The sequence below is a fragment of the Octodon degus genome, unplaced genomic scaffold, assembly GCF_000260255.1.
Source record: "Octodon degus isolate 3935 unplaced genomic scaffold, OctDeg1.0 scaffold00062, whole genome shotgun sequence".
NCBI classification, from domain to species: Eukaryota; Metazoa; Chordata; class Mammalia; order Rodentia; family Octodontidae; genus Octodon; species Octodon degus.
Genome location: NW_004524638.1, coordinates 87,668 through 97,906, shown reverse-complemented (window position 1 = coordinate 97,906; position 10,239 = coordinate 87,668). Strand labels below are relative to the sequence as shown.

The 10,239-nt window shown below is 38.6% G+C and overlaps 1 pseudogene; it reads right to left on the bottom strand.

Moving 5' to 3' along the window:
* Positions 1-9,318: 9,318 nt before the first annotated feature.
* LOC101569621 lies at positions 9,319-9,934 on the bottom strand (annotated as a pseudogene).
* Positions 9,935-10,239: the final 305 nt, after the last annotated feature.

The following is a 10,239-nucleotide window of genomic DNA, read 5'->3' as shown; positions in this document are numbered from 1 at the left end:
ATTTAGTACAGGGAGCAGCACAGGGCTTATACTATTCAATGATGATACCTATCTTGTGTCCTGAAGTACCCTAAAGAGAAATAAGCTGAAGAAAAACAACAAAAATGTTTTTTCCTCAAGAATTATAACCCCCCTCTTCTCTCCTAAGTTAAAACTTGAGAGTTTAATGTTGAGTGTCTCTAATACATGAAAAGTAGAAAAATGGGAATACAGATTTTAAAGTAGGAGTGCTACTCTTTGTCAAAAAGAATGAATGAGAACATTCCATAGTATGCAAGCTTTCTGTAAGGGAAAGATCTAGCAAAATTATTCCTTTGATATCAAAGACTCTTGAAAGCACTAGAATGTGATTAACTGCGGAAACTCTTGATTCCCTATTCCATGTGCCTCCAGCTATTGGTAAAGAATAAGAAAAAAGACTAAATGAAGATGTGGGCAATTATCATATCCTGGATGTAAACACCCAATCATACACTGTTTACTGAGTTTTTCAGGGAACAATTCATTTAGTAATTTACCCAGCTCTTATTTGTAAATCATCTAAGTATGACTCATGAGTACCTGGACCTGTTTTGAGAACAGAAGACTCAGAAGAGAAAGTAGACACAATCCTTCCTCTTTGTTGATGACACATTCAATATTTAGGGATGCAGAATTTGGAGAACAGTTATTATACACATTAAGTTTAAACAAAACAGAGGAAAATCTTATTTTATATTCTACAGGATATCTGTGAATTTGAAACAATGCCTCCAAAGTATTCCAAGATCTCTTCTCATCTTCAAGTGATCAATAGCAAAAGTGATTAGATACAAACTTTTAAGAGATGTTAATTTTCCTATGGAGATATATGAAGATGGTCTTACTGGATAGCAGAAACCTGCAGATGCTGGCTAATAGATTACAATTTTATTTGCATGTTAGAGACATTGTGGTCAAATGTAGAATGGACATAGATATGCTCACTATCCAATTGGCCTCCTGTAGGCTTGTAAATGGTTATTCCATGAGTTTTAAGCCATTGGTTAAATAAATCTGAGTCATGAGCTTAAAATCAGGATACTTATATTCAAGAAGAAAAAAAAAATGAGAAACCATGAGAAAAATAGGAACCAAAGTTTCCTCACTATGTTAAATCAACCCAAGTTTTTTGGTATTTACAGAATTCTTGCTGACTGGGCATCTGATCCTCTGGTAGGTATCTTCTTATAATCACTGATTTAGCAGACCTGGTGAGACCTTCATTGTACATCCACAAGTGAACTATAAAGCACTGGAGTTGATGCAGTATTGAAGTGAAAAAAAAAATGGCAAGTAGGCTATTTTTCAACAGTGTGTGTGTGTGTGTGTGTGTGTGTGTGTGTGTTAGGGGGCAGTTAGAGTGCACTACTCACAAACAAAAAATAGAAACAAACATCTCAAGTAGAAAATAACTTGAAGGTTTCAGGATATGTGTTGAGTAACTTTAGGACTGTAGAATAGCTGTGTCTGCTGAATCCACTAGTGCCAAACAAGACATCAAGGACCATGACAAGTGAACACAATAGCTGTTTACTTGTTGAGCAGCAGGGATGTAATATTTCCCCCACTAGATCCTTGCTTAGATACCAAAGCTATACTTAGATGTCTATGATTCTCGAGGTATGAGTCAAGTCTTCATTGGTAGATAATATAGTAAGTGCTTCCCAGAACTGTGATGGAGGAAATAATTCATCATTTTAACATAAATCCACATCATTTTAAGCCACAAAGAGGAAGAAGACACAAAATGTAGGCCTAACCTGAGCTTATGATTAAAGAAAAGAATCTAGAGCCAAAGGCACTGACTTTAAATTTCAGTCCTTGTAGACTTGCTTGCAGAAGAAAGTTATGTAGGACTCATTACATTCAACAGGTGCCTTCAAATATTTGGCTGATGTTGTGCTGCTATAAACATGCATATGCATGTGACACTGTAGTATGATGTACTTAAGTCTTTCTAGAAGATACCTAGAGGGGAAATAGCAAGTCAAATGGAATATTTATTTCTAGGTTTTTTGAGGAATATCCATATTAATTTCCTTCATGGTTGTGCTTACTGGTTTGCATGCCCACCAACAATGTGGAAGAATTCCTTTTCTCCACAGCCTCTACAGTATTTCTTAATATTATCTTGATAATATGTCCATCCACAAATCATTGGATAAGAAAAATGTGCTATTTGTACATAATGTACTACTACTCTGGAAGAAAGAAGGATAAATTTGTTTTTTTGTTTGTTTTGTATTTTAGGGAAAGGTCTACAGGGTGCTCGAGGTCTGACTACTAGATTGAACTCATAGTGATTCTCCTGTTTACAGCCTCTCAAGTGCTGGGATTACAGGCACACACCACCATCCCCAGACTCAATCACCATCTCAGTATGCCCCAAGAATGGGGCCAGCACAGGACGCCTGAGGATCGAACCTACGGCCCCTGCACCTGCTTACAGGTTCTTTAACCCATGAATTATTTGACCAGTCTTTAAGAAGGATAAATTGGAGTAACTTGTTGGAAAAAGGGTATGCCTTAACACAGTAATATTAAATGAAATAAATCAGACACATAAGCTTAAATATTGCATGGTTTCTCTTATGAAACTAACCCAAAAATAAATAAAGATTAATATTAGAGATATATAATAAGGAATAGGGAGAAAGTTAATTTTCAAAATGAGACCAAGAGATGGAGAAGACAAGGAGGTGAAAGAAGATTTAAGATGTGTTATGTATATTTACTTTCTCCTCTCGGTACTGTAAGAATGCACTAATAAAAAATACAAATTGAAAAAAAAAACCCCTTTGTCTTTGTAAGTTACCATTGTAATGCTGGTAATGCAGGGATTTTATTGTATCCCCAGGTCTGTTATCTACAGGTGTATCACAGATATTTAAAGTAGGCAACTAAAATGCCCCGGAGCTGTGGGAAAGTCATTTTTTTCATTTTTTTCTTTTCAAAAATATTAATTTATGCATCCTTAATACCTAATTCAAACAAGCTTTCTTGTATCTTACTTCCTCTTGACTGCCACCTCCACAATGCCACACATACACACCCTGCCCAGTTAATCCATTTTTTGTAATTTTATTTTTCCCATAATTTTATTAAGAAAAAAATAGCAATGAGAGAGTTTCAAACCAAATTGGTAGGATAGATTCTTTTTTTCTTTTTTTCCATAATTTTATGGAGAAACAAATGGAAAGAGACAGTTTCAAAGCAAATTGGTAGACAGATTCAATAATTAACATATTGCATACATTCTTCCTAGTGGTTAATTGCTGTACAAGATGCAGACATGATATCCTATTTACGAACACTATTAGAACAAAACTCTCTATTCATTAAGAGAATGTAACTATATATCTATCCTAACCATTATGAATACACAGATACAAAATAGACATTCATCAGTATCCCCTTTTATTGTTTAGTTCTGTTATTTGAATATTATAGATGTGTTAATTCAGCAAAATATTCTAAGAGAGTCCAGTAATCCATAATAGTATTGCGTCTTCTGCTTGACCGGCAATGTCAGAAATTGTAGACCTGTGTCCCCTACAGCTCAACATAACACCATGGCTTTACCTCTTATACTTCACTTTTATACTTTTCTGCTGGATATTTAAGACCAAGGTAACACAGGACCTATGCAACAAGAGTTGTAGCTTTCGGATCTGATAAGGTCAGACAAATCCCCTCAGGATTTATCCTGAGATCCTGTACCTCAGATTGTAGAACCTTTGTCAGTGTTCAACATGTGGATGAGTCATGGCCATTGCTTGGCCAATGTGCTCTCTGTGAAAACCTGAGAGAATGTTTTCTCTCCATGTGACTCTTCTTAGACACACTGTACATCATCAATCACTTTCCTCTTTGGCCCCACAATCTTCTTGATCAGATAACTTGGGACACCACTGAGTTACATGAAGTTACAGTACAAGTTCTCATAAGTCCTGAGCCTTAATTGACCTTGGAATACGAGGGCCAAATTGCTGGCTTTCCTTGCGCCCCTCCTCTTTCTCTAATTTTGGTTTGTAAACTTAGGTTGTAAACTCTCCGGAAGACAAACTTATTGCTATTACCATAAAACCTAGGCTGTTAGGGTTAACCTCCCTGTCTGTTTGAATATCAAACATCTTGGGCATAACATCAAACAGATATTTTTCATCAAGTATTGATATGTTAAACTTTAAGTCCCTGCAGAATATGATAGAAAAACATTTAAAACGTAGAATATGTTTTTAAAAATAGGCATAAAGAATTATTTGATTCTTATTTTAGCACATAAGTCCAAACATCTAACCATATACAAGCTTGAGGCAGTACAGTCCCACAACATTCCTTTTCTTGTTTCCTGCCTTCATTCAACACCCCCTCCTTTTTGCACAATCATCTACCTGAGAGACAACACAGCTACAACTGGCATGTCATGACAAGCAGCCTGTATTCAGAAGACCAGAATGACAGGCACTGCAAGCATGAACCTACTATCATGAATTGCCAACTTCAGGGCAGTTGCTTAGTTTACAGGTGTCAGTATGTATATTTAGTCAGGTTGAGAATCTTTCCAATTAACTGCTAGGTTCAAAAATCTTCTGGAGATTCTCAGAATCATTGCCTTGCCCATCTTCTGTATATAGCTGTATGGTTTGTCACTGTCATGTTTCCTAGATCCTCACCTTTCCTTTTCTTAATTAGTACTTGAGTTCTTGCTTTCCTTTTACTTGAATAATACCTTTCTATTTGTATTTCTTCTTTTTATTTCTTATACTAGGGAAACAATAAGATATTTACACATGTGTTTCTGGTTCATTTCCCTTATGAGTATATCTTCAAATGGCCTCTTCAATATAAAGGCTTCTAGTTTATAATTCTTTATAGCTGAGTAATACACCATTGTATAAAAATAATAATTTTTTGCATCCATTCCTCAGGTGATGGGCTGCTTGGTTATTTCCAAGATTTGACTATCACAAATTCCGCTGCTATAAACATAGGGACACATATATCAATATGATATGATGTTGTCAGATCCTCAGGGAAAATTGACAGTAGAGGTAGAGCTGGTTTAAATGGGACTTCCAGTCCAAGTATTTTAAGGAGTCTCCATGCTGATTTCCACAACGGTTTTACCAGTCTACATTCCCACCAGCAGTGGAGAAGGGTTCCTTTTCCCCACAGCGTCTCCAACATTTGTTCTTGGTTGATTTCTCTATGATGAACATCCTTTCTGGGTTGAAATGATATCACAGTGTTGTTTTAATTTGCATTTCACAGATGGCTAGTGATGTGGTACATTTTGTCATATATTTATACACTTCTTAAATTTCATCCTCTGAGAAGTGTGTATTCATCTTGGATGCCCATTTCTGGATTGGGTCTTTAAATTTTGGAGCCCTAGTGTTTTTTAGTTCTTTATAAATTCTAGAGAGCAGACCTTTGACTGAGTACTTATTTGTCATGATTTCTCCAAATTTGTGGGTTGTCTTTTCACTGTGTTCGTGATTTCTTCTGACATGCAAAAACTTCTCAGTAAGAGCACATCCCAGGTGTTAATTCTTTCAAGTGTTTGCCATGTGATTTGATTTTCGTTCATTAACTCTTTGCCTACCCCTATGTCTTCAAGAGTTCCTCCTACTTTCTGTTCCAGGCATTTAGTGTCTCTGTTTTAATGTTTAGATCATTAACCATTTTGACTTTTGCTTAGTGCATGGTGATAGACCTGGGTCAAGTTTGAGTTTTCGGCATGTAGAGAGCCAGTTTTTCCTGCACCATTTGTTAAAGAGGCTACCTTTCTTCCAGTGAGAATGTATGGCAAATTTGTTAAAATAAGATGGCTGGGACCAGGGAGATGGCTCAGTGGAATAAGCGCTTCCCTGGCAAGCGCAAGGGCCTGAGTTCAATCCCCGTTTCTAAAAAAACATTAAAAGAAAAAAATAAGATAAGGTGGCTAAGTGTGTTCACAGGGGCTTCAGGGGCTTCTAATATATTCCATTGATCCTCAGGACATATTAATCAGTATTGAAACTGTCTCATTGATATTTGTTTCTCAATAAAATAAATAAATAGATAAAAAGAAAAAAATTTGGGTGTTGGGTATTTTCCTTAGCAATGAGAGAGAAGTAATGGAGATAAGTGTATTGGAAAAAGCAGAAGCTAGATGACAAAGCATTAAGAAATGAAGATATAACGTAGGTGAAAATTAGGAATTAGACTCCAGTGAGATCCTGAATTAGTTTTAATAGTAAAAGTTTTTACTAGTAAAAATGATATCCATAGAAAGTTGATTGACAGGGGCTGGGGAGATGGCTCAGTGGATAAGCACTTCCCTGGCAAGCACAAGGGCCTGAGTTTAACCCCCGATTCCGAAAAAAAAGAAAAAAGAAAGAAAGAAAGTTGCTTGACCAAGGGTAATAAAAGAATTAATGTCATAAACAATTTGAGTTTATATGTGACATACTATGTATCCTCAGTTATACTTCTAGTAGAAAAATAGATGAGAGGAGTTTGATTCAGCCCTTTGGTAGGATGAGTCCAGGGGTACAAATCAAGGGCAGAGGGGAGGAGTTACACACAAGCCATGTTATATAGCACAAGAGAGAGCCAATGAACCAAGATTTGCTACAAGTTGATGTTAATTTCAAGTGGAATCAGGAAGTAGACAGTTGCATAGATCTGAGTTAACAAGATCTAACCAGAGAACACAGTCATAGGGAGCAGATTTGGATTCAACTGTTTTGAGGCCTCAAAATGGTCTGATAATAAACACAGGATGGATTCAGGATCCTGGAAGGGAAGATATATGAGTGAATTTGACATGTATTAGTAATAAGGTTTAAAATGACTTGATAAACTTATGGACTACATTTATTCATAAAAATATCATGAATAAAAACTGGGTAATGAAAATCTGTACTTTCACATACACTTGAGTTCACCTCAGATTCAGTGAACACTGCTTTCAGAAGAAATGCTAATTCAGGCTTCTCCTGTAGATAGATGGGGCTAATACACTGATGTCCCAGTGAGAACTGACTGGAGATTCCCTGGAAATATCTATACAGAAATCATTGACTGGAGTAAAAGGGGTGGAAATAATAAGGTGAACAGATGATGTCTGGTTCTCCATTGCCAAAGCCAAGTCAAATCCGGCAGACCAGAGGCTATGTGAATCTCAGTGTTGGAAGCTTAAGCCAGAGAGAACAGCTGTTTCTAAGACTTTGCCAGGGAAGCCAGAGCTCATCCCAATCAGAAGGCAAAAACAAGGGAGAAGGGACATACCAAGGTCAATAAATAAAGAAGAGCATTGTTTTTCTCCATAATTTTATTGACAGACAAATAGCAATGAGACAGTTTCAAATCAAATTGGCAGGACAGTTTCAATAATTAACACATTGCATACTCTCTTCCTAGTGGGTTATTTGCTGTACAAGGTGCAGACATGATATCCTATTTACAAACACTATTAGAACAAATCATTCTGTTCATTAAGAGAATGTACCTATATATCTATCCTAACCATTTTGAATACACAGATACAAAATGAACATTCATTTATATATCCCATTTTTGTTTACTTCCATCATTTGAATATTATAGGTGTGTCAACACAGCAAAATATTCTAAAAGAGTCCAGTAATCCATAATAGTATTGGGTCTTCCAGCATTGTTTGTTTGATCCAAGCGACATTCTTTTTTTCTAATGTATGTGGTATAGGTTCTCACTACACAGTTTGGAATTGTAGTGATCCTCCTGTTTTCAGTCTCCTCAGAGCTGGGATTACAGGTGTGTGTCACCATGTCAGGTCTTGATAGCCAGGTCTGGGCACCCAGGGATGGGGCCACCTTGGCATGTGGTGCCCACATCGAACCCTGGATTTCTTGTTTGCCTCAGCAGGCATTTAGTCCACTGAGTTATCTTGCTCACCCTCCAAGAGACTTTCTGAACTCATAGTCATGACTATAGGCAGAAGGTCAAGGGCAGAAGAAAATGTCAGGAAAGAAGTCCAAAGTTAAGGTCCAGTAAGGAAACTCAAGGTGAAACTCAAGTTCTCCTAAAGTATTGGGATTTTTCTGCTTCATTTGATGATCTCTACATAACACCCAAGTTATTCTTTTATGCTGCAAACATTCAGTGATCACTGAGTTCTATACAAGAAAGGAATTCAAGACATGTCAATTGGTAATGTGACCATGTACTTCCTTCATGCAACCTCAGATCTGTTATAAGAACAGCAAAGGAATTTGCGATTGCAATGTACTGTGATTTGGGTTATGGTAATGTATGAGGAATTACTTGTTGGTAAGACTTCTTTGGGGCAGTCAAGGAAAGTTTCTCAGAGAAACTGAACTCTGAAGTGAAAGCCAAACCTCAATAATTGGACACTTTGGTGGAAAGAGTTTGGAAAACATCTTCAGGCAAAGGGTAACTAGCACTAAGTAACAGAAAGTATGACATACTTCTGTTATTCTGTGATTGCAGTTCAGTGTGTGTGTGTGTGTGTGTGTGTGTGTGTGTGTGTGTGTAAAGAACAATAGAAAATCTTTAGTTTTATTATTTTTTCCAGTGTTTTCATTTTTATTCAGCAATTAACAAACATCAGAATGAACACAACAGTAAGCAACTCTAGCCCGGCTTTTCTTAGACGAATGAAAATTGACCAACTCAGAGGACAATTTAAGGATCCTGACAACCTGTCCCCCAAACCCCTGCTATTCTAGATGCCCAGGCATCTTCAAGAAAAGAGCTACCCCCTCAACTCTGCTTCCAGCTGTGCCCTGTAAAGGACCCAGAGAAGGCTGTCACAACTTTTAAGTCACAACAGCGGTGCCATCCCATCCTGGTTGACCCAAGATGGGAGCCTCCTGCTGTCTTGCACCATGATAAACATGACTCAGGACTCATGAAAGCCATGACAACCAATCCTTCTCTTTCTTTTTAGCCTCCCTTACAGATTCTTTGATAATCTGCTCTCTTCCTGTATACCTGGTCTTTTCATCTGGCTTTTTTTCCTCCTTAAATCTTGGATTGCTATACTTTTATTAAGTATAATAAAAGTGATGATCCCACCACAGTACCAAAATATACCCCAAAACAGAGCTCAAATTTGGCCAGAACAAAAACTGAGATGTGTGATTCTCTAAAACCATAAAGGACAGGCAGCAGGAAAAGTCACCCTACACAATTAGGAACAGCTCAAGTCTCAGGAGTGGGACAAAGGAGAAACCTACATGCATCGCTGAACGGTACTTGAGAACACTACTTGGGGTCTCCAGGACGACGGGGCCTTGGAGTCGGCCCTACTTCCCAGAAAACTGCTCATACAGTTTGGGCATGTAGTCGTCCCACTTGGCCTGGTAACACGTGCCGGCCACCGGGGCCCCGAGATGGTACTTCTTGCAGAAAGCCGCCACCTTGAACTTGCCGCTGTGGTCTCCAGACCGGTTGCTGAGGAAGGGCTTGTCGCACTTGAGCGGTTTGTCCTGCTCGTTGACCAACCACATGTAGCGGTGCAGGCCTGTGCCACTGGGAAGCCCGGAGCCCACATAGTCAGAGAGCACGGTGCCACTGCCATCCTTGTCCTTCATGTTGACTACCAGAAAATGATGCCACTCCCTGAACTTGGGAGTCTGCCAGCCGGGAGCATCTGGGTCCGTCAGAATGAGGGTGTAGAGTTTATCTGGATTCTGACCATCCCAAGAAATGCTGGTGTGTCTGTTCTTAACCTGGGTGGGCGTCTGCACTTTGCCCAACTAGTCCACCTCTACGCTGCAGTAAGTGACCCACACTGGGTACTCGGGCTGCTCATCCACCTCCTGCAGGCTCAAAGGCCCGGTCCACTTGCTGACATCTGCCGGCATGGCGACACGGAGCGACCGTTAGGAGCGGGTTGCAGCGGAGCTCACGTGCACAGAGCGCAGGATGCGTCGGAGTCCGCTGAATCTCTAGTTTTACCTCATGTTTATTTGTAAGAATTTTGGGGGATTTGTTCTGTTTTGGTGTTTGAATGGCAGTAAACTAACCCAAAACAAGTAGAAGTCGTTACCTCACATAACAATAGAAGATAAACAGACAAGACAAACTGGAATCAAAGTCATTGGAGGAACACACACTTCTCCTTAAATCCTCTTGCCTTTACCTGTTTGCTTCTCTTTTCCTTTGTAGACACATATTTTTCAGATGATAGAGACAAGCATGCAATAGCTTCACCCTCAGAGCTA